The sequence below is a fragment of the Phalangium opilio genome, unplaced genomic scaffold, assembly GCF_054372755.1.
Source record: "Phalangium opilio isolate 3A_F unplaced genomic scaffold, DU_Popi_V2 ptg000032l_1, whole genome shotgun sequence".
Classification (NCBI taxonomy): domain Eukaryota; kingdom Metazoa; phylum Arthropoda; class Arachnida; order Opiliones; family Phalangiidae; genus Phalangium; species Phalangium opilio.
In genome coordinates, this window is record NW_028324159.1 from 9,530,566 (window position 1) to 9,555,252 (window position 24,687).

Here is a 24,687-nt window from a genome sequence, read left to right on the forward strand (position 1 = left end):
CAAATCCTAGAGTAAGAGCTATCGGAACCCAAATATCTCCGGCTCGACAAATCCCTCAATTGGGACCAGAAACTATCGATGAGGAATTAAAAGCCTTTATATTACCCTTACTCCAAACACTGGCAGATAATTCTAACCAAAATGTAGCAATACATAAAGCTATAGCTACTAGTTTGGATAAATTAGTTAGGGACCTACCTACGTTAATAAATGGAAGTTCAACTCCTCAGACGGGAAAAGTCCCTATTGAACCGCCAGAAAGGTTAGCCTTTATGGGATCGTCTAGTGATAATGCCACAGAGTTTTTAGCCGCTTTTGAGGAATATGCAAAATTTCACAAGCTTTCAAATGAAGAAAGGTTAGCTGCATTGCCTCTCCTTTTACGGGGGCATGCCTTGTATTGGTATAGGGATTTAGTCCGTCAATATGACGAAATGTGTAGTTTAAAACCTTCCCATCCTCATTTAGCTTGGAAGACGTTTAAGAGACACTTTAAAGTTCAGTTTAGAGACTCCGAAGCTGACTCTAAGCTTAAGATAGAGATAAACCATAGAAGTCAGAAAGATAAGGAGTCGGTAGAGGATTTATTTGGGGAAGTTATGAAGTTGAATTTAGGGATGACCCATCCTCTTTCCGAAAAGGAGTTAGTTCCGATAATTAAGAGCAATTTGAAAGATGAACTTAGAAGTCCCCTCCTTTTCTTACAATTTACCACTATGGAACAGTTAAGGAATTCCTGTAAAACCATAGAAAAGGATATTGATGTTAGGAAAAGGAATGCTGAGAAAAGGGAAAAGAGGAAATCACCCCCTAAACCTAAGGTTAAAGCTGAGTCCTCTTGCCCAGCAAATAAGGGCTCTGCCCATAGTCAGTGTTCCCCCGGGCATTGTAAAAGCCCTTGTAATCCTCCTACTTCTCCTCAATGGGAATATCCCTTACAACCTTTAGACTCTAGAGCCAAAGCTAGAGCTCAAAACACTTCAAATATTCAAAGATCCTATAATACATAATAAAAAATGTCTTCGTGGACAAAGACTTGAAAAAGTAAATGATAAGAAAACAAAATGGAATGACCGAAGTAACAGATATTAAACTTTTTCTTTAAAGACATGATTATAAAACATCAATTATTTGAAAAAAAAATACTTATCTTCGTTTTTTTCACCAAAATTACATTTGCATTGTTTTCGAAAGACATATTATTCATTCTATATATCCTTTGTGGTATTAACAGTTTTCGAATGAAAAGGATTAGAATAAATATCCGAGTATGGATATGGATTATTTTTAAAGGTTTCTCTTTTCGAACTATAAGGCAAAACGTTGTTTAAAACGACTAAATTCAACCGAAGGAAGAAATTTTATCTTTCATCATGATTGACATTTTAAACGTCGCTTTAGGGTGCTTTGGTTTTGCGCCTGCATTTATACGACCACGATTCAATTTGGGTCCCATTTTTTGGGTCGATGATTTAAAATGTTTCATAAATGAATCATTAAAATCTGGATAAAAGACATTATTAACAAAAAACCTTTGGTATATTATTGAGTGCGTGAGAACTGTTTTAAAAGTTGTGATTGAATTAGTTTGGTATGACTTCAACTCGCTATGAGGAACACATTGTAGAGCAAATGTATAACACGAAACACGTAAATGGACACCGACAAATGGTGGGCTGCGTATTTATTTCACTATTGGGCTTAGTTTCCAGTATTAAAACGCATTGTAGTTCAAATTAAAAGCTGCAATCCTTTTAAATATCACTAACGAGGAACTGTTTCTATCATGGTCTACACTGGAAATCTAGCTGTAAATATAAACGATGTCGCATGTTTCTGTTATATAGTAAATCTTTGACACGAACCATTTTGAAAAGAATGGAAAATTTAATGATACAAAATTTTTGGGCAAATGTAATTTTGGTGAAAAAAACGAAGATAAGTATTTTTTTTTCAAATAATTGATGTTTTATAATCATGTCTTTAAAGAAAAAGTTTAATATCTGTTATTTCGGTCATTCCATTTTGTTTTCTTATCATTTACTTTTTCAAGTCTTTGTCCACGAAGACATTTTTTATTAATATCTGTTCCTTCAGTCTTCATTTAATTAAGATTGTTAAGAAACTGTTGCATTTTTAAAATCTGCACTAAGCACAAACATAAATATAGGGGAGCGTAAGCATAAGGGACCTAATATTGCTAGTTAGTTACTAATGCTTTCAGGTACCAGTTAATCAGTTATCACCAATGAGATTAATTTATCACTGAAAACATCAAATTTTCATAATAAAATTATTTTGGCCTTTCCTTATCCCCTGGCTTTGAGCATTAAAATATTTAAAATAACTCTGAGGATTATCTAGAATCATTTCTACTGATATTTCAAATTCAGAAGAATCAGAGTCATCGTTTTGAGTCTTTCAGATGACTGGCTTGGACTTATGTTGCTGGTATTTGGTTTTCGTTGTAGCAGTGTAACCAGGGATAAGGGAATTGAGATGGATTGCAAATGATGATGGGCGACCTACGGCACCGTGTCTCTCCCAATGTACCTCGCGCACGCCCCCACCCTTCAGTAGGCGATTGCTAAGTGCTGCCTCGTAGCGCCATTTTATTTGTAAGAGAGCTAGCTTCTAATTTTAAGATAGAGGGGGCGCCCTTTACAATTTCATCCAGTACGAGTGTACGACCCTACCTAACCGCTGAGGATGCTGGGAGGACTACGGTGCCGTAGGTGGGGGTACACAGGCAACGCTATAGGTATGGGGGTTTCCAACACAAGGTGTAACCAAAGAGAATATAGGGAAGGAGTGGAAAGAGGGGAAAATCTTGTTGCTCTTTTCTACCGCGCATCTTCAATGCGCAGTACCGAGGCATTTCCGTTTGAGACATTTAACGGTATCGTAGGTGGCGCGACTGAGCCGGAAACTCCCTCGTACCACTAGTATAATTTGGGGGCAACAATGTAATTTAGCCTTGTGGAGCGGGGGATCTTCAACTCCTCCCCTATATTCTCTTTGGTGTAACTGAGACAAAGTTTCTTCCTGCAAGCATAGACCACTCGATCCGCGCTCATGGACGCAAGCTGCTCGCGCTATATAATAATATTTGACCACGTCGTCTGCTAAACTTAGGAATTGGACAATTAAACTTTTTGAATTAATGTCTGGACTCTGGTTACCCTAGCGTTTTCTTAGTGGTCCCGTGGTTTTATTTTTAAACTGGTCATTTGCCCTGTATCATTATTGTGTAAGAGACAGCCTGGCAGCCCCGTATTTGTTTACCCTGCCCATAGCCCACTAGATCACGCGTAACACTACGCAAGATGCAGAGCAGCGTCCGTGAGCATGGATCGAGTGGGCTATGCCCTGCCTGGCCAAGTCAGCTGACTTAGGTGAAATATTTATTACTTCTATGCGACTTAATTCTAGACATTCTTGAACGAATCATCTTGTGAAAATTTTATAAGACAGGCTTCTGGCGCTGGGTTTTTTCCGAGCCAAATTTGCTTTTAAAATTTAAAAAAATTAATTTCAACCGTTTTTCCTCTCTTCAGAAATTACTAATGATAGTGTGTTACATATTTATCCAAAATTTATATTAATTAACACACTGTACATCCCTTTAATTTGTAATTTCGCGCTTGGAAGAGGCTGAATTAAAAATATTGATTTGATGACAGGAATTAGTGATAGTGTGATTGAATCTATCATTTATTTTGCCAGCAAAAAACGTATCTTCGTAGCGGTAACCGTTGTCTAGAAACCAGGGAATGAACCCTTCTGCGTAGTTTGAATTAATCTACTTTACACATCAAAAATGTATCTAATTTAAACAAAAACCTTTATTCTAAATTATAGCGGTTATAAATAGTAATTAAAAACGTAACTGTTACCTAATAAAAATGATTGCAAGAGCCGGGATAAAAAAACTGGTTTGTCAGCAGGGTTTAGTGATCGTGTGATTTAATGTATCATTTATTTTACCACTAATTTAAACAAACAAAATGATCTGCGCAGTGGTTACCGTTGACCGCATGCACCAGATATAATCTCTGTAGCGTTTATCGTTGGTAATCTGGCCATTGTTTATTGTTTTCTTAGGTAACGTTAGAATGAGCGCAAAATAATTAATAATTGAATTGTTACCTAGTACAAATGATTGGAAGGACCTGAATTAAAAATATTGGTTGATTTGGTGACAGGGTTTAGTGATAGTGTGATTGAATCTATCATTTATTTTACCAGTAAAAAACGTATCTTCGTAGCGGTAACCGTTGCCTGACGGCACCAGTCGAGAAACCAGGGAACGAACCCTTGTGCGTAGTTTGCATTGATCTACTTTAAACAACAAAAATTGATTTAATTTAAACAAATTACCTAATTAGCGGCTATAGTTGGCCAATGGCACCAGGTGAAACACCTTAAAACGAACGCAACACGGCCAATTGGTCTCTAGTCTACAATAGTACAATCAGCCTGTCTTGAACTTTTGACCGAGGCTTAGTGAAATCAGTGAATTTAAAAATTATCGGCTAAATCTTAACTTTAAATTCTTTTGTATTAAATTATAATGAAGTTCAACTTACGAGAATAAAATAAAATTGGGACTAATTAACCCCTTCTTTTAGATGAAAAGTGAAAAAATTCGCCTTAAGCTCGCCCATAAACAGAGCGGACGACGCATTTAGTAAACAAAAAACTTCGCTCTATTAGCGGTAAAACAGCGTAAGTCCAACAGTACGTTTCTCTATGATTTTAGCTAGGATTATACCACGTAAGTCCAGCAGAATAAAAGGTCGTAAGTTTAAGTATGTGCTTAAAAGTACAAAAAGTAATACTTAATATTAATTGTTTTCAATAAAACTTCGAAAAGCACCAGGAAAATGTTCAACCTTTCATTTAAAACCATTTTCAGACCTATCGAATAAAAAGTCTTCAAAAAATGGTCGAGACCATTTGGCTATCACAGCAAACATTTCCCATGTTATTCCTATGGGAAAATTTCCCTATTTTGCCAAAATGTCTGAATTTTTTTATGGAAATGAAAACCACCCTTAGCAACTTTATTTTCTATAATAAAAACTAATGGAGGGATCTCTTTGAAATTTTAACCACATAATAAGGGTCCGAATTTTAGTTCAGTGGAATTTTTTAAAAGCAGTAACCATGATAGGAAAAAAGTTACATCGAATCAAAAAACCATCCTTATACATTAAACGCAGTATGAGGTCTTATCTAAGAGAGCAACCGCTCTCTCAGAATATTATAATCAGAGATCTAAGTCCCCTGGACGTCAGTTGGCCTTGTCCTACCCCTCTACACGTACTATAACATGTTATAATTGCCAAAAACCAGGTCATCTTGCACCCGACTGTCAAGAAAAAAAGATTAGCAAGTCGTGGGAAGCCCAGACGGGAGAGGTCCCACGTGGTCCCTCTCCCGGTGCCCAATTAATTCCCCTACCAAAAAGCGTGTCGCGTTCCCCCTGAGGATTGAATCCGTCAGGAAAGGTTCAGTTTATAAAAGGGTCACCATTCCCGTTACTTTTGAACACGCGACAGTTCACGCTAAGTTAGATAGTGAGGCTGATGCCTCTTTTGTCAGTTTAGATCAGTGGCAAAAGATTTGTAAATTTAGAAACTGTTCAGAATTACCTAAAGATGAACAATTAGATTGTGTAGTTTGGGGCGATGGCCGTTATACGTTTACAAAAGGTTCTCACGAACTTGAGTTTACTCTTAAGTCAAATGAAAGTGAGAAACAATTTAAATTTAAATTCTACATAGTTCCTTCCGTCAATAGTGACTTTATATTGGGTCAAGATTTCCTTGAAGAAAACAGGGTCAAGTTACATTTTGAATCATCTCAATGTTTAGTGGATAACCTAAAGATCCCTTTTTAAATCCATCTGAAAAGGATCCAATAGATAAGGAGATTGTGAATAGTATTAAGGACGCAGTTTCCGCAGCCCCAATCTCTGATGAACAACGACATCAATTAGAATCCCTTTTATTGAAATTTCCCGAGTTGTTTTCGGATAAAATCGGAAGAACATGACTAATCTTCCTTGAGATTCATTCGGGAAATAGTCGCCCATAAAATCTCAGCCTTATCGTGTCAATGACCAGATAAAGAAAATAATAGAACAACACGTCAGGGAAATGTTAGATGACGGGATAATCAGACCCTCTGTATCTCCTTGGGCTTCGCCCGTAGTTTTAGTTGATCAAACAAATTGGGGTAAACCCTATAGGTTTTGTTTTGATTACAGAAAACTAAACAGTGTTACCATCAAGGACCCTTATCCTTTGCCTATATGATATATAAGAGATGGGCCGATACCAGTTTTAACCGATACCGATATCATTCGATACTTGGGAAACCGATACGTACCGATACCGATATTTTACCCGATCCTTCGAATAAACCGATATTAAACCGATACCGATATATTAACCGATATCAATAAGAAAATAGATGATATAATATAGGTTGTAGAGATGGGCCGATACCGATCCCATATCGGTATCGGTACTGATATTTGACTTTAACCGATATATCGGTATTTTTCTTTAAAAAATATCGGATAGAAATATCGGTTCATTTTTAACCGATACCGATATATCGGTTAAAGTCAAATATCGGTACCGATATGGGATCGGTATCGGGCCATCTCTAATATATATATGCTAGCAAGAGTAGGAAGGCCGAAATTCATAACCACCCTTGACCTTAAATCAGGGTATTGGCAAGTGGAAATGCACCCTAAGAGTAGAGAAAAAACTACTTTTCTGACTCACATGGGAAAGTACGAGTTGGGCTTTGTAACGCCCCTAGCTCTTTCCAACGTTTAATCGACGAGATTTTTAGAGACGCCGATTACTTTCAGTTAATTGACTATTTAGACGATTTAATCTCTATTAGTGAAGATTGGGATCAGCACTTAACGTGTTTGGAATACGTCCTAAATAGATTAAAGGAAGCGGGTCTCACCCTACAATTGAAAAAATGTCGTTTCGCTCAAAAAGAAGCTACTATATTTGGTCACATAGTAAATGAAAAAGGAGTGCATATAGATCCTTCAAAAATAGAAGCTATTCAGAAATTCCCTCCTCCTAAAAATGTTAAGGAAGTCCAGAGATTTTTAGGGATGGCAGGATGGCATAATAGGTTTATGGGTCACTACTCTCAAATAGTAGCCCCTATTAACAAGCTTAAAAGAAAGGATCAAAAATTTATTTGGGGTATCGAAGAGCAACAGGCGTTCGAAAAGATCAAGGAAGACATTTGTAAGGTTCATCCCTTAGCTTCCTTTTTCCTTTAGAAGGGATTCCCCGTGCATTCTAACCACAGATGCAAGTGATGCAGGGTTAGGTGCCCTTCTTTCCCAAATACAAGAAGTTCCTATAGCCTATGCTAGTACAGGACTTAAAGATGCGGAAACAGGGTACTCCACTAGCGAGAAAGAGTGTTTAGCCATTTGTTGGGCAGTTAAGAGGTTTAGGCCCTTTCTTGAAGGTCGTAAATTCACTGTCCTCACTGACCATCAGGCTCTACAATGGTTATTTAAAATCAGGGAACCAAATTCTCGACTAGTTAAATGGGCTATGTACCTTCAAACATTTGATTTTACTATTAAACATAAGAAAGGAGTGGAGAATTTAGTAGCTGACGCTTTGTCAAGGGCCCCAATAAACGTCTTAAGCATAAACTTTAGCTCCTCTACTTCGAATTCTACTAGTAACCAGGATCCAACTAGTAGTAGTACCAGCTCAACCTCTACCGGTAGCAATAGTTCAACAACGTCCTCTAGTGATTCTGTTGAAGGTCAATTACGTCCCCCAGGCCCTAGAGCCTTATATTCTGTATTTACATTAGAAGATGTAAGAAAGTCTCAAAGGGAAGACCCATTTGCTTCCCCTATTATTAACTCCTTGCAAGACCCTAACCCTGTTAGGCATAAAATGTTCGAACTCAAAAATAACCTTCTATATAGAAGACCTTATAGGAATTATCCTGAGAAAATTTATTTACCACCCCGCTTAAGGCTAGAGGCCATGCCGTTATTACACGACCACCCTTTATCAGCTCACAGGGGCAAAGATAAGACCCTGAGCAAAGTCACATTTAGATATTGGTGGCCAACCATAGTTAATGATGTCCAGGACTACGTTCGAGGATGCACGTTATGCAATTTAGGGCTAGGAATAGAAAAAAGCCAGGGCTAATGCAACCCTCAGAGATAACAAGTCCTTGGGACCAGATTTTTGTCGATATTATGGGACCTTTCCCCAAAGTAGACACCATTACAAATACCTTATAGGCTCTGTCGATTAGACAAAATTCGTGGAAATGATACCACTTAAAACTATTACTGCTAAGACTTGTGTCCAGGCTTTCAAGTCTATTATTTCTAGGTGGGGAGCTCCTAAAGCTATCCTTAGTGATAGAGGGGTACAATTTACCTCGAAACTTTGGCTGCAAACTTGCAGAGCTTTTAGAATTATCCCAAAATTTACCACCCCCTATACGCCTAAGGGAAATCCCACCGAACGAGTCAATAGAGTAATAGGTGGGGTGGCGTAGCGGTTAGCGCTTTCGCCTCGCAGCAAGAGGATCCCGGGTTCGATCCCGGACTGTGGCACCGGGTGAAAAATCTGGGAAGAAATCCTTCTGCGTAGAGTTTGCAAGTTCTCTCCCCGCTTCTTAAAGGAGTTTTCCTCCGCGGTCTAACCCGGTTTCTCCTTTCCATCAAAACTTGCAGAGGTTAACGGTAATAGTTAGTATAGGGCGCTGTCGGTTAGCTGTGGCATAGGGGCTAGCCACCACCCCTCTATGCATCGTAATGGCGTTAGATAAGTGGCAATAAGTCGCAAGATGACTTGGTCCAATTAGCTAGCTAGCTGAACTTATATCCTTTTATGTAGGGAATCATCATGACAGATGGGATGAATCCCTTGACTTTCTTCAATTTGCTATCAGTTCTGCATCCCATGAAACCACGGGCAGATCCCCTTTCTTTTTGAATTTAGGGCGGGAGCCACGTCTACCTTGGGATTTAGAAATTGAAGAACCCCTTCAGGACCCTGATGACCCTAGTCGTACAAAAGATTTAAAAGTTCTTAAGGAACAATTAGAATTCAGTAATGAATTATCTAAGTTAGCCAAAGCTCACCAGAAGAAATACTATGACCTCCGTCATGGCCCTCTAGAATTTGACGTAGGAGAACACTAGTATGGATGGAAACACATCCTTTGTCAAGTACGACCGGTCAAATTATAAGGAAACTCAGTCCTAAATGGGCAGGTCCCTTCAAAATAGTTGCAAAACATTCTCCCGTTGTCTATGAGTTAGAAGACGCTAACTCAGGACAGAATGTAGGGAAAGTTAATTTAGAGCATCTAAAACTCTACTGGACAAACGTAGCTGTCTTCGATAATGCCGGAAATGCCCCTACTTCCCAGTCCGAAGTTACAGATGATCCTGAGTCTAGTCCCGCAACGAACGGTGGTACCATGGACCAACCTCCTACGGCGACTTCCTCAACAACTTCATCTGAATCATCATCATCTTCTACTTACCCGTCACCTCCTCAGAACGGTCAGGATGTCGATCAACAGATCATTCCTACTATTCCAGATGTCCCCCATACGCCGACATCAATTACTCTAGATGATCAAGCAGCGGATCAACAGATCCCTCCTGCTATTCCAGATGATTCTCATCAACCAACGGACTCTGATAGTGAACCGGGCATGGCCCTTTTTGAAGACCCTCCTCTCTTACTTCATACCTATCACGATATGCGAGCTTTCCAGCTCAATCTTCCATCTACAGACAGTCTTCCTTCTGCGGCAAGGGAGGCTTCCACGTCTGATCATGAAAAATCAGTCGCGGAACCAGAGCTACACAAGTCAACTCCAGTTTTACAGAAGAAATTCTAACGCCGGAACACAAATCAACAGTGGCGTAGGAACGGGGGGGGTACAAGGGTACATTGTACCCCCCTAAAATTTTACTAGGGCGCCTAAATGGATCAGAAAGGGCGCAAAATTTATAATCAAAGGGCGCCAAAATGATACTGAAGTAAAAAGAGGCGAATAGACCATTTCGGTATTAGGCGCAGCGCCGTTTTCCGTCGTAGAAGCCAAGCCCGTCTTGGGTAAGGCATAAAAAGGTGGAGAGCTTATTTAGCTTATCAAAGACAGCTTCACAAATTTGGGGCGCAGAAGACCGTTCGTGCCTGCGCAGAGATGAATACCGAAATGATCTATTGTGAAAATAAAGCTGACACGGAGAAACCTTTTTTTAAAGGCAGCAAGAAAGTATGCAGGACGAAACCTAGTCTTTTGCATCTTAATCGTCTGCTTCTTGTTGTGGCTGCCACTTACGCTTCAGCACCCAGAGATCCTATAATTCCAATAAAATCCTATATTTTAGAAAGTATCCTACAATTTCACAAATCGTCCTTTAAAGTCCTATATTTTTGGGATTTTGAAGTAATTATTTATAATCCCAGTTGCATGACGTTTTAAACGTAGAATTAGCGAGACCTCATTTGGTCACATAGAAAAATCGCGGAGCTCGTTTCGCTCGCTCAGGAGATTTTTCCCTTCAATGTTTCCAAAATTGAATTTAAATAATTTTTAAAGTATATCAATTACTTTGCATTCTGAGCTGCGTTCCAATTGAACTTTGCCTAAGACCTTTCTTCTAAAATGTCTAGGTTCACAGATTAAGCTCAATTAGAGCACAGACTTTTAAATTATCTTTAATTATAAAAAGATTTTTGAAAATTAGTTTTCTCTGGAAATTATCTTTTCCTACCTTACCCTTTAAATAGCTTGATTTGGTAATTTTCAGTCACTTTTAAGTCTCTTTTTGCTTATTGTTTTTTTTAATCATTAGTCTTTTTTAAAAGTAAATCTGAATGCGTCTTCTATGTGAGCCCTTGAGTATTTGATTAGATCAAGATGTGATATACCGCCTTTAAAGGAATCTTACGTTCTCACTAAGTAAAATTATCCGCACTATGGGTCTTATCACTTATCAGTCCTATATAATCCTTAAGTTTTATGAATCCGGTCCTATAAAATCCGATATTTTGAGAAGGGAATCCTATTTTTCGAATTAAAACATTCTCTAAAAGAGTTGGCGCCCTGATATACGGGAAAAAAATTACTCAAAAAGTATAAATCATTTAGTGATTATCTAAACATATCCAGAGAGAATTGATAAAAATTTCTTGTGCCGAAAATTATCCACAACCAACAACTATCGGCCACCAGTTTCTGGAAAATCATAATAATTCACCATTTCACTGTAACTAAAGTACCTTAATTGTTAAATGTATTTTTCGACATTTTTTTTCTTGGGGGGGGGGCGCCCAAATCCACATTTAGACTGTACCCCCCTAAATTCGAAACGTTCCTACGCGCCTGCAAATCAACGTCTTCTGAAAAATCAGTATCGGAACCGGCGTTACACCATTCTTCTTCTTCTGGCTTTTCGGAGGAGATTTTGACTCCTGAACAGATTCCTCAATCGCAATCCCAATCGCTGCGTGCGTCTGACAGTTCATCAACCACGTTATCAGAGTCCATGACAACTCCTAGATTAAACAGGGCTACCTTACCCGATATTTATTTAGAACCTTTTCGATTGGGATGGCGAAGAGAAGTGTGTAAGAGGGCAACAGTTTGGCCACGAGGTAACGAAGTCGATATCTATTACCGAACTCCCGACAGTAAAAGATTAAGGTCACCGTATGAGGTCCTGGTTTACCTCCAGACTAATAACGTTTCGAACCTAACAAGGGATCATTTCTGTTTTTCCCGAGAGCCAATCTCTGTTTTCCCATGGGAGTTTATCTCCCAAGCAAATAAGAGGAATTACTTATATATTTTATTTTTAGATGGCTGAAAGAGGAAGAGATCATTCACGCCCTATATACTTCGACCCTCCATTAGGACCAAAAATTATAAACAATACGAAATCAACATTATCCAAATTGGATTCTTCGCAGGAAATCTGCGACAAATACGCAGATTTCTGCCTAAACTGTGGACAATCCTCACATCTTCAGAAAGGGTTGCTTTATTCCAAAAAGAGATAAAGACACTCCCCTTTCATGTATCGATTGCAAGGGTCCCCACTGGACCAAAGATTGTAGTACTCCTCCTCAAGATATACCGATCATTATTATGGTTTCACCGGGAGAGCGACGCTCCCTCGAACAACATTCGAATCACGAAACTAGGCAGGAGCTAGAACGCCGTCCAGTCACGGTATATCGCCGTTTTAAAGAAGCCCCACGGCTTGCTGACTCCGTCCCTGATTCTTCACTCCAGGATGTGGTTCCTCAGGCTCCTGATGTTGTCCCAGTCCTAGCTCTCTCCCTGCTCCCGATGCTCTCGCTCCTCTTGCTTCTCTTCCTTCAGCTCCTCGGCAACCTTGGAGTCCCGATGTACGTCCAGTTGACAAGGATAGCATATATTGAAAGCGTTTCGGACAATTGGGATGGCTCCCTCGCATCAGAATTCCCAAAGTACTTACAGCATCAAAAGTTCCCAATGCCAAGCATCCACTCATTTGGAGTACACATAAATGCTGGCGGTGCCATAAAACTGGCCACCACGTCGTTTCTGATTGCCCAGGAGGGCGAAGTAAGGAAGCGTTGGAACGAAGAGCAGCTCGCAGGCGTGCCCGATTGGAAGCCAAACACTCAGCACAATGAAAAAAAAAACTTTTGTGATAACCCCTACCAAAGTATTCTGGGTTCCTCGGGGTAACCCCTTTTTCTTTTGTGATAACCACAGTTCCTAAAGAGAGGGGGATGTAACATGGCTGCCTGATTCCTAAAGGGCGATGTAACATGGCTGCCAGATTCCTTGGAGTCTCTACTCCTTGGATCTGGCAGGGTATATATGCCTCCATGTTACATGCTCCTCCTCCTCCTATCAAATCTTCTGTGATTTATTCCATTATTATTCTCACTCAGTAGTCGTCTCTAAGAGAGAGCGGTTGTTTATGTTGTACATTAAAACTGTCAAGTGTACGGATCAGTTGGGTTAATCCCTTTTCTATTAATAAAATTATAGAAGACTTGTTTCTTCAATTTTTGGATTCAAAACGTAAGTTGTCTTTAATTCTTTTTATGACCCTCGGGAGAATTCCCTTTATTTTAGTTAATTGCTATCGAGGGTTACAGTATGAAAATTGAAATTTTAAAAATGTGTTGTAACGTTGTATGAAAGTTTTAAACATTTTGGACGAAAATTTAATATTTCAAAAATTAACATACTAAACATATATTTTAATACAATGCAGGAAAAATTTTATACATTTTTTGCTTTTTGTAAGAATTTTCTTTACTTTTAATAAACATGTTTAGAAAATTTTGTTGTTTTTTTTATAAAACGTTTAATCTTACATTTTGTTTCTTTTGAAAGTCAATCTTGTTTTTGAAATCATGCCGTTTTTCTTTTTTTTTTTTGATTTTGGGCTTCCATTGTTTTCGGTTCTTGCTGTAAAAATGAAGGAAATTATCAAATTACAAAACAAAATATTATATTTAAGGTTTGGATAGTATCTTACTATGTTTTGTATTTTTTTTTTGTTTCGTACCCTTAAGTTGGTCACCAATTGTTTGATTTTCGTGACTGGTGGACATCTCAATATCAATTTCATGAGTGGTGGACGCCTCAATAGCTTTTTCACGAGGGACTATTTCTGTAGCTAAGTTTTCAATTTTTTCTCCCTCCTCTTGATATTGTGGACTTTACTCTTTTAAGCTTTCTTTTCGTACCCTTATATTGGTCTACTTAATGTGTAATAAACTAAATTTGTCAATGTTTGTAAATTGATAAATTTGATTTTAACAATTGTTTGTATTTCCTTGGAAACCTCATTATCTTTTTCATGAGTGATGGACGCCAACGTATTGATTTCATGACTGGTGGCCGCCTCAATACTATTTTCATTAGGGCCTATTTCAATTTCATTTGCAACTTCGGGAATTGAAATTTCCCCCGCCTTTTGATATTGCAGCAATGCGCGTCTTTCTTTTCTCGTTGATGCCCTTTTGCACGAATCAGCAATTCCTTGAAATATATGTTAATTAACAACAGTTATCACGTTATTGAAAGCTTTCCACTTATTCTTTACCTACAGCTGCGTTGCTTTCATCGCAGCTTCCTGTTTTTTCAATTTCACCCTTTTCATCATCACTTCTGTCTCGCAAAGAGGATGCTGAAAAAATCGTAATGATTAGCATAACATGATCACTTTCCCTTTTTATCTTTTGAGGCACTAAGCTGAACTAGCAGCCTTACCTTCTGATCCGCTTCCACGCGTTTCCAATTTCTGAAACCTTCACCAGTCTGGGATGGGAAATAATAATCCTCCTTCACCTTCTCCACTTTTATTTCTTCAATTCACTTTTTTCAGGTAGGGGTAGGTCTGTTTTTCTAATTTTAATTAATGTTAGCGGTACATTAGCCTCATATAAAAGTTTGTAAAACTGTGAGGCGCCAATGACGAGCGACCGTTTTTTAGAACTCGTCGTAGTATAAGCCAATAAATCAATTATATTGGAACCGACGATTTTACTATTCTCATATATTAATTCCCCGGCGTGTGTCCATCTCATTTTTGATATATGGTCTATCCATTTGTACAAGTTCAAAAAATCGACCGCACTATAGGAGGGAACCGAAGAGACGATTTCAGAACTCCAATTCTGGTTTGTCGCTGGTTTCACTTTCTTCTTTTTCACCGTTTTACTAATTTCCCTTGAAAGTACGTGGTTATATCTTAATAATTTGCCAGTATCGTTTAATTTAGCATCGTTAATGATAGATTTCAACTTATCATCCTACTCTATCTCCATCGAAGTGCCGACTTTGAAACCGCTATTTGAATTTAACCTATTATACTTGTCTTCAGAAATGAATAACATTTTTCGTGCCATTCTGTTTTATTGCGCGACTTATAGCCGCACCTGCCACTGAGCTGATGATAGATAGTAAGGGTCCAAGGAGTAAAGGGTTGAAGCCCCCGTTTTGAATTAGGGATTTTCGACGTAACTCGTCTTATGGCGTGTCGATGTTTCTTCAACCGCCGCTTCCCGTTTTCTGAAAGAGGAACATTGCCTTGTAGGATATTTATACAACACTCGGCAATAAAGGTTATACCGGACGGACTGTAAGAATTAATCCCATCAAAAACATTTAACATGTACAAAAATGGGCCAAGTCTCGCTTCGTGCCCTCTCCACCGTAAAACGTTCTGAGATCCCATGTACAGCCAAGTCTGTCATTTTCTTCTCATTCAATCGCCAATTGAACAATTATGTTATAAATTAAGTCCTTTTCCTAATTAATAACTAATATTCTTTGACTCTATCATTATTATACATCTTTGTTCGTATCAAAAATATCGTGACTTGGCAATCGCAGGTAAGTAATATTAAAAGGAAATCGAGGGGATAGTCACTAAATCGTTGCCGATTTTTAAATAAATCGTTTATGGTCGAGGGGATATATACAAGTTAATGAGTCAGACATAACCCTATGTACAAGTTTATAAGATGAGTCAGACATAACCCTATGTATACAAGTTTATATGGTGAGTTAGGCATAACCCTATTTACAAGTTTATAAGGTGAGTAATGCATAACCCTATTTACAAGTTTATAAGGTGAGTAATGTATAACCCTATTTACAAGTTTATAAGGTGAGTAATGCATAACCCTATGTACAAGATTATAAGGTGAGTAATGCATAACCCTATGTACAAGTTTATAAGGTGAGTAATGCATAACCCTATGTACACGTTTATAAGGTAATTACCTGCGATTGCCAAGTCACGATATTTTTGATACGAACAAAGATGTATAATAATGATAGAGTCAAAGAATATTAGTTATTAATTAGGAAAAGGACTTAATTTATAACATAATTGTTCAATTGGCGATTGAATGAGAAGAAAATGACAGACTTGGCTGTACATGGGATCTCAGAACGTTTTACGGTGGAGAGGGCACGAAGCGAGACTTGGCCCATTTTTGTACATGTTAAATGTTTTTGATGGGATCTCACTTCTTTTTGTAGGAAGCCCTTTTTTTGGCGACATCGTATGATGTATGTCTACGATGGGGGTGGTAGAGGCGGTAAAAGATATGGTTGTTTCGAGGTGTGGAAAGTGGTTAGGGTTCCCACTGCCACAAAATCTGACGGTGTGGTATTCGCGCGGGTGTGCATCTGAAAATGATATGGGACGGAATTGGGACTGATTTCCTCGTGTTGCAAAATTTGGATTCTAAGAATTCTCTCGAGGTCCATGAATATACACCAATTTTAGCTTGAATGCATAAAGAGAGATTGTTTATTCGTTGTGATATATTATTCATATAAACAAAGATGTATATTATCGATAGAGTCAGAAAATATTGGTTATTAACTATGAAATGTAATTTATTTACATTTTATTATTATTTTGTAATTTACATGTTGAAGTTTCTTTTTTTTTGGTTTTTTTGGAGGCAATCCTCCGTTTTTTCTTTTCCGGTACTGTCTCTTGCACGTCGGCAACGGATTTTTTCAAAGCCCACTCCCTATCTCTGTAGGTTTTTCTCAGCGGTTTTGGTGTAGCAATCTTTGATAAGTCTGGGCGATAAATGCTCCTTAATCGATTATATTCAGCAATTGCGGCCTCCTGAGCTTTGATACTACCAAAGTCAACGTTGATTAGGTGCAATCCGTCCAGACTTGTCACCCTTGACAGTGCAACGTACGCTTGACCGGACGTGAACATAGAAGAACCAATGTCTAGTAGGGTTGTCTTTAAACTTAAGCCTTGGCTTTTGTGAATGGTTATCGCATAGGCTATACATATTGGAAATTGTTCGCGATGAACATAAGCCCTTGGAATAATTTCAAACTTAGTTTTAACTGGAGCTAGCTCGTATAGATGATCGTTATTGAATTTAATTTGTATTTTATGAATTTTATTTGCATCTTCAGAGTTAACTTTTACGCCTTGAACTAAACCTATTGAACCGTTCACTAAGCCAAGAGTGACGTCAATATTTCTTCTTAACATCACTTTTGCCCCAATTTTAATGACTATGCTTTCTTCTAACCCCGCTGTCATGGAAGCATCATCTTGATATTTTTTTATGCATTCACGTGCCCTTTTTGACAGATACTTGGGGCAATCTATGCTATCTACAGCAGCAAGTTTTATTTCTGGGTGAGGAAGAGATTTGAGGATGGCACTGTTTAACTGTTGGCACATGTTTTTGGTCGGTAAATAGGCAAACTGTATCATCGGGAAGTTTAGAGAGATATTCACTAATTTCAAATAAATTGCTTTGATTGGAATTAGAATTTAAAGTAATCAATTTTTTTGAGAGTATATCGCGGTCTTTGCGTGTAGTTACGCCTAATCTTACTCTATTTAACATTTCAATAAAGACAGAGTCATCGAGCTGTCTCATATTTATGGTGAGTTCATCATAGATGAATAATTCAGCCCAAAGATTGGGCATACTTAAAGAACCTAACAGCTTGTTAGTTTCAGCGGTCGATAGTTTCTCAAAAGGTGATTTCTCTCTTACGGGTGGAAGCTGTAAAAGATCTCCGAATAGAAGAATGTGTTTTTTACCGAACCATCCATCTTGGTCTTCGGCAGTATCGAATATCTCGGACAAGCGTAAATGAATGTATGTTAGAGTAATATTGGATATCATCGACACTTCGTCTATGATAAACAGTACCACATCTTTCAAATCGGATCTCAATACTTGAAGGACTTCATCCGAGAGTGGCTTGTATTTCGGCGTTTGTTTATGTTCTACAGGTAGCTGCAAAAGTCTATGTATTGTCAACCCATTAACATTAAACGCAGCTATGCCTGTTGGTGCACTGATCGCCACCTTCTTTTTTAAATGTAATTGAACCCAGACTTGAAAGGTTTTGATTAAAAAGCTTTTTCCCGTGCCGCCAGTTCCACTTATAAAGCAACGTAATACACCAATATCATTAATATTATCCATTTTTTTTGTGATCATATCAAACACCCTTTTTTGATCAATATTAAGCTTTTCTATCATCCCTTGGAGATCAATATCAGAATTTTCAACCTCCGCGAAATTGATTCCCTGAAAGTTGTTCATCGCATTTGCAGCCTCCAAAGCTTCGAAATCCAAGGGGTTTTCGGGGCCCTCATCATGAACGTTTTCTCTCTCTTCGTTAATTTCAGCCACTTTCATCTCTATCATGTCAAATGCGTTTTGAATCTTGTACCTCAATTCCATCCGTGAATTTCCATAAGCAACACCTTCCTTTAAATTATCTTTTGCTATATTAAAGGCCTCCGTGTAAGTATCGCAACCCATCTTCAGTTGTTCCAAGGAGCGCCATGGTTTGAATAAAAGAAGCAATGAGAAGAAATACTTTTCGGGTACTTGCTCTACGTCGTAAAAATAATGGTTAATGAGGTAAGGCTTATCCCTTCTCTTCAAGAATCTTTTACTCTCATCAAGAACATAATACTCGACTTTGGTAGAAACTGGGCGCGATTTAACTATATCATAGTTTTCAGCGAAACTATACAAGTTATTGTTTTCTAATTCTTTGGGCCTATTAGGATAATAGTCGTCAATCCAAGACTCGTAATAAATATCAGTAGACTCTGGTTCAAGCATCATCATATCAGCTTTAGACTTAACGCGGCGATTTCGATAAATGTTGACATCAAGCCATCTAATCGTTGAAGTGGGGTCAGTGCCATAGAGAGAAATTCCGAGCAGAGTGTCACTAGCTTCCAGGGCTCCACACTCTCTGCTAGACAACACTCTAAGACCGATGTTAAATAAACGACTTCTTAACGTTTTTGTAGAGTTTATGTCCTCAAACATATCAGTTGCATGAGTTTTCTCACTTTTGGTTGTATATTTTGTTACGTAATAATTTAAAATGGCGGTTTTTTCACCAACATATTGAATGTCCATATTTCCATTCCACGCAAGCAAAACTGCTGCATTGTAGTCATTAACCATCACGCATTCCTCTTTTCGAACAATACTGTAGAGTCGACTGTTGGAAGATAACGTTTTTCTCGCAGCAATTGATTCAACGATATCTCTTATGGTAAGGAGTTCAGTGACTGGGCGTGGGAATCCAAATCGACAAACTGATACAAAACCTTTTCTGGTTTTCTTTTTTCGCATGCAATAGCTGTTATGTTTGTGGGTTTGGTATGACGTGACTCGCTGATGAAGAGTTGGCGAAAGGTTTTTGTTGGGTATAACGCAAGTTACGTACTTAGAGATAAATGACGCAACCTCTGCAAGTGAAGACTCGTGAAGGATAGGGGCGTCTTTAACCCACAACATTAAATGGAAATGTTGCGCCCCACGCGATTGATATTCGCGTCTCCAAAAGTAATGTACAACATTACCGAGCGGGGCATCTGATGACGTAATAAAATCCAACATAGCTTTAAACTTGTTTTCAATGAAGCGGGAAGTGGAGACAGGGTCAAGCGCAACTAACTGAGAAACGCTTTTGTTTGCCATTTCAGGACCGTTGACTTCCATAATGTATTCACGTAAGTCATCCCACATCCATTCAGAAGGACTTATGGTAAGGAACCACGTTGCTGGCCCGTAATTTTGCGTCATACAATTAACATCGTTTCGAGGTTTTTTCCAGTACTGCTCGGTGTTCCTCAATCTACCAAATATCGCAGTTAGGTCGCCTTCCAACTCATCTTTATTAAGCATCTCAAAGTATTGTTGAGCTGTAATTTGTTCCTTTTGATTGACACAGTTCATTTTATAGAAAATGCCAGAATTTATTTGACGCAGATTAGCATCATTTAGTAAAAAGAAGAGATATTGTTGATTTAAGCGAAACTGACAGTGTTTTGACATTAATCTAGCTTTTATAAATTCACTTGATGTTAATCTTTGCTGACGAACTTGAAACTGGCCATATTTACCTTCTACATAAAGGTCGGGGAAGCACTTTACATCTAAATCTTTATCTCTTGAATCAATGGGAGCAGCATTAACCTTAAGCATTTGGTAGAGCTCTGAAATTGGAACGTTTCTTCTCCTCTCATGCAAAGGGTAAATGGTGTATTGGTCATAATCCCTCTCTTTATCAATGGTAATTTGGGTTAGGAGTGCACCATCCCCCACAACAACGTCATCTACCTGAAGTTCTGGCCGGTCCACAATATGTTGGACATTTTCATTTATAGAGCTAATGAATTGATGAGGCGATCGTGGAAGTTTTATCTGAGAATAGTGAGCGTTTACACTTTTGAGGTATTCTAACGCAGCATAAACCTTGTTGATATCTACAATATCTTCCCACACAATTTTTGACTTTGTTGGCACACCACGAACCACGATATAGAGCTCAGGGTTGATGTTAATCGGATCTTCTGGCAGGCAGATCTTTTTAAGCGTTTCTTCAAGTGGCAATGGAAGGTGGAAAGTTCTGCCTTTTACTTTTTTCACCAAATGTTGATTAGGCAAATGTTTGTTTGCGACAGGATTCATTGACATTACGACCTGAAATGCTTTGGCGCGCTGGATTAAAATCTTCTCATAGTCATTTAACACGCTTATCTGTGGTGGGATAGCACTAACGTACAAATCATTCAAAACACAGGTTGATGGCAGTTGATTTGCTCGAATTTTTCGTAAACACGAATGACAAATGTGCAGACTGTAATTTAGTTTATTTTTTTTGTAGTAGTCAAGTAGATAGCTCCAAACACTAGTGTCTATAGGTTTTCGTAAACGTTCTATAGATGAAACATCTCTTGAACAACAAAGTTTGATACATGACATGCACTCAAGCTTTGGAGTATCAAGACACTTGAGTTTAAAGGATTTGAAAGCGTTTCTATGCTTCTCTATGATATCATCTTCCATAATTTCATTGGAATTTATATTTTCCATAACCGTACTTCCAACTGTTTGTTGCTTTCCATATTCCTTCAATTTTTCGACGTCTGTCGCTTGTAACGATTCATCTATATTCTTCAAAAGCATACAAATGCTCTGTACTTCATACATTTCTCTTATTATTGTTCTGAGGCGTGGAAAATGCGATTTTACACCTTTGACATAAGCTATAGATTTAAGCAGTTGTCCTTTTTGTATTGATGAGTAATACTGAACTGTGGTTTTGTTCACCCAGTTTGCGAAACACTTTTTTAATTGTACAATAACGTTTTCATCTAACGCGCACAAATCATCACAACAAGCCCAGACTAGACCTTTGGAATCTTTTTTGACGTGTCCAAAGACCGCTTTGCCCGCATTATCAATTTCAATAGCTTTATCTTTAGCTTCATAGACTTTGTATGATTCGTGTGCATAATATGGCTCCTGGTTATCCCGGTGCTCCGATTTTCCAAGAAAAGCTTCTAATTTGTCACTTAAAGTACTATCCGCAGGACATGCGGTCAGTTTTTCTAATGATATTTTTAGTTTTTGTCTTAATTTTTCAACTGTTTTGTTAAAGTTCCCCAGAGCCAATTTTCTAGTGTGAACCGTCCATTTTATTAATTTTTCTGCTTTCAACCTGTCCTTAATTTTTATAGTTAGAGCTTGAGTAAATTTTTCCAAATTTTTCAATTGCAACTGTAGTTTGTTGCTTGATCTTTTTCTTCGGACTGACTCAACATTAACTTCAGGGTGTGAGTCGTTGTAACGCGCCACAGCTTCACGATTAACTTCCGGATGCGAAGCAGTGTAGCGCCTTACATTTTGGCGATTGACTTCCGGATGTGAAGCAGTGTAGCGAGCTACGGCTTGACGATTGACTTGCGGATGCGAAGCAGTGTAGCGCGCTACTGCTGCCTTGTTAACTTCCGGGTGTGAAGAAGTATAACGAGCTAGTGTATCTTTTCGTTTTTCAGGGTTGTTTTGCCGATAGTGGTAAGCTGCTTGTTTAAGTTGTTGAGAACGTGTCATTTCTGAGGTTTTAGGCCTTCCTCTTTTAATCTTTTTGGGTCTCCCAATCCCAATATGTTTGGAAGACTTATCAACTGGCGTGAAAGCTTCATTAGTCGTTAGAGAAGAACTAGGGAGAGGGATGAGCACTTCAAAATGACCTCTTAAAAAATTGCCAGAGAAACGTAAACGTTTCACTGGGTTCCCACGATTATCACCAAAATGTCCTCTCAAATGGCCATTTTGATACACCTCGAAAGTGTAGGGATACAAAGCAGCGGCCGCCATAAGTTCAGATACAGATCCGTACGTGGAAGCTTGCAGCATTGCCGTCGCGTACAGATCAGCGTTATTGTAAGGGTCTCCATGCTCGTCACACGTATAAAGGTGCATCTGATCCCAATGCTCAAACACATAGTTCACTATCGCACGCCTAATGTCATACGACGACTCAAGGTTCGCAAACACAGAAAATGATATTGAATGAAAGAGACATGAACCATCTCCAGGCATAGGAACCACTCGGTGTGGAGTGGGATCATCATTATTCAGGAATAAAGTTTCAGTTTCTATAGCTCTATTCATTTTTATGTCCGTCGGTATGTAAAGAACAAACAATAGAATATAGATAGCAATCCAATGAACGTCCAAGCAAAGCAACCAACGTGCAAGCAAAGCAACCAAAGTTCAAATCACCAGCAAACTAATACTATGACTTTTCTATATCTTCAATCCAAACAACGTGAAAACAACGCAATCAGCGTCCAAATCACTATCGAACAAATCAGAATAGTCCGTAAGTAAAAACACATTTTAAAAGCCGTTTCATGATAAGAAAGAAAGAATCCATTGAAACTATGGTAACTTACACTGTCGTTGAATAATTGAATGAACGTGCAAGCAATGCAATAAACGTGCAAGCAAAGCAACCAACGTTCAAATCACTAGCAAACTAATATTACGGCTTTTCTATAGCTTCAATTCAAACAACGTGAAAAATACGCAATCAACGTCCAAATCACTAGCAAACAAATCAGAATAGTCCGTAAATAAAAACCCATTTTAAACGCCATTTCATGGCAAGAAAGAAAGAATCCATTTAAACAGGAATGTATGGAGGGGTTGGAATGGCTATGGGGGCTCTCGTTGTACCCCTGATAGTGGAAACATAAGGCAAGTGTAGCTCCTCCCCCTACGTCTATTTAGCTGTCTACCAAAGGCGAAAAATGTAATGACTCGTTAAAAAAGGCATGGCAGAAGTGACCTTTTAGATTTTTTAAAGTTAAATGCGCTGATTCGCCGCCGTTCGCGTTCATATTAGATTCTCTCAGCCTAGGCAGAGGACCTAGGGTAGAGGGTGGAGAATTATAGCAAACAAGTTTTTTGGCAGCCAATGAATGAATGAAAATAATTTAAGTGGTAAATACGATTTTTACGTCACGCTAAGACGTCACTAGTGTAAATTAAGCCACGCCAGTGGTTTCCAAGATCATTTCACGCCGATTAGGATTTGACCTTAGCCATTCCAACCCCTCCATACATTCCTGATTGAAACTATGGTAACTTACACTGTCGTTGAATAATCCAATGAACGTGCAAGCAATGCAATAAACGTGCAAACAAAGCAACCAACGTTCAAATCACTAGCAAACTAATATTACGGCTTTTCTATAGCTTCAATTCAAACAACGTGAAAAATACGCAATCAACGACCAAATCACTAGCAAACAAATCAGAATAGTCCGTAAATAAAAACCCATTTTAAACGCTATTTCATGATAAGAAAGAAAGAATCCATTGAAACTATGGTAGCTTACACTGTCGTTGAATAATCCAATGAACGTGCAAGCAATGCAATAAACGTGCAAGCAAAGCAACCAACGTTCAAATCACTAGCAAACTAATATTACGGCTTTTCTATAGCTTCAATTCAAACAACGTGAAAAATACGCAATCAACGTCCAAATCACTAGCAAACAAATCAGAATAGTCCGTAAATAAAAACCCATTTTAAACGCCATTTCATGGTAAAACCGAAAGAATCCATTGAAACTATTGTAACTTACACGGTCGTTGAATAATCCAATGAACGTCCAAGCAACGAAATCAACGAGCAAGCAAAGAAACCACGTCCAAGCAACGAAATCAACGAGCAAGCAAAGAAACCACGTCCAAGCAAAGCAAGCAACGTTTAAATCACTAGCAAACTACAGCGAAATATTGAATTGAAAATCATCTAAAAATTTCCAGTTTTTTAATTGTCCCATTCTTTATAAAATAAAACATTTATTTCAAGACAAACGGTATAGGTAAAAAATAGTTGACAAGACCCTCTCGTTATACTTCGGTAGTTAAAAAAAAACATTTATTTCGAGACAAACGGTTGGTAAAAAAGTAGTTAAATGAAAACTAGGTTAACTTCGTTTTAGCCAATATAATTGCTAACGTTTATCCATATTTACGCTGAATTACTCCTTTCGACCCCCAGAGAATATGCAGAAAAGATTAGTACACTATATACTAATATAATGTGGCATCAGTTATGACACATTTCTTTTAAACTACTACTGCTATTAGCGTTAATATGCATTTAACTTTCGGTTGGACGAAATAATACTGAAGGACGTATGGCAGAGGGAGAAAGTTAGTGGGGGGGGGCATATGGGGGAATTAACGTTCTAAAGAGGGAAGCAGCTAACGTCTT

At 38.3% G+C, this 24,687-nt stretch overlaps 1 long non-coding RNA gene across 3 annotated transcripts; it reads right to left on the reverse strand.

The window, feature by feature from the left end:
- Positions 1–3,117: 3,117 nt before the first annotated feature.
- Positions 3,118–4,780, reverse strand: LOC149685941 (uncharacterized). Of its 3 annotated transcripts, none has more exons than XR_016384111.1 (6): positions 4,590–4,780; positions 4,424–4,502; positions 4,246–4,338; positions 4,150–4,172; positions 3,897–4,078; positions 3,118–3,805 (listed from the first exon to the last, which is right to left on the reverse strand). It is a non-coding gene; the product is annotated as an uncharacterized LOC149685941 (long non-coding RNA). The 3 variants fall into 3 exon arrangements; XR_016384109.1 differs by having other exon boundaries at positions 3,118–3,826; XR_016384110.1 differs by having other exon boundaries at positions 3,118–3,843.
- Between the last annotated feature and the right edge of the window lie 19,907 nt (positions 4,781–24,687).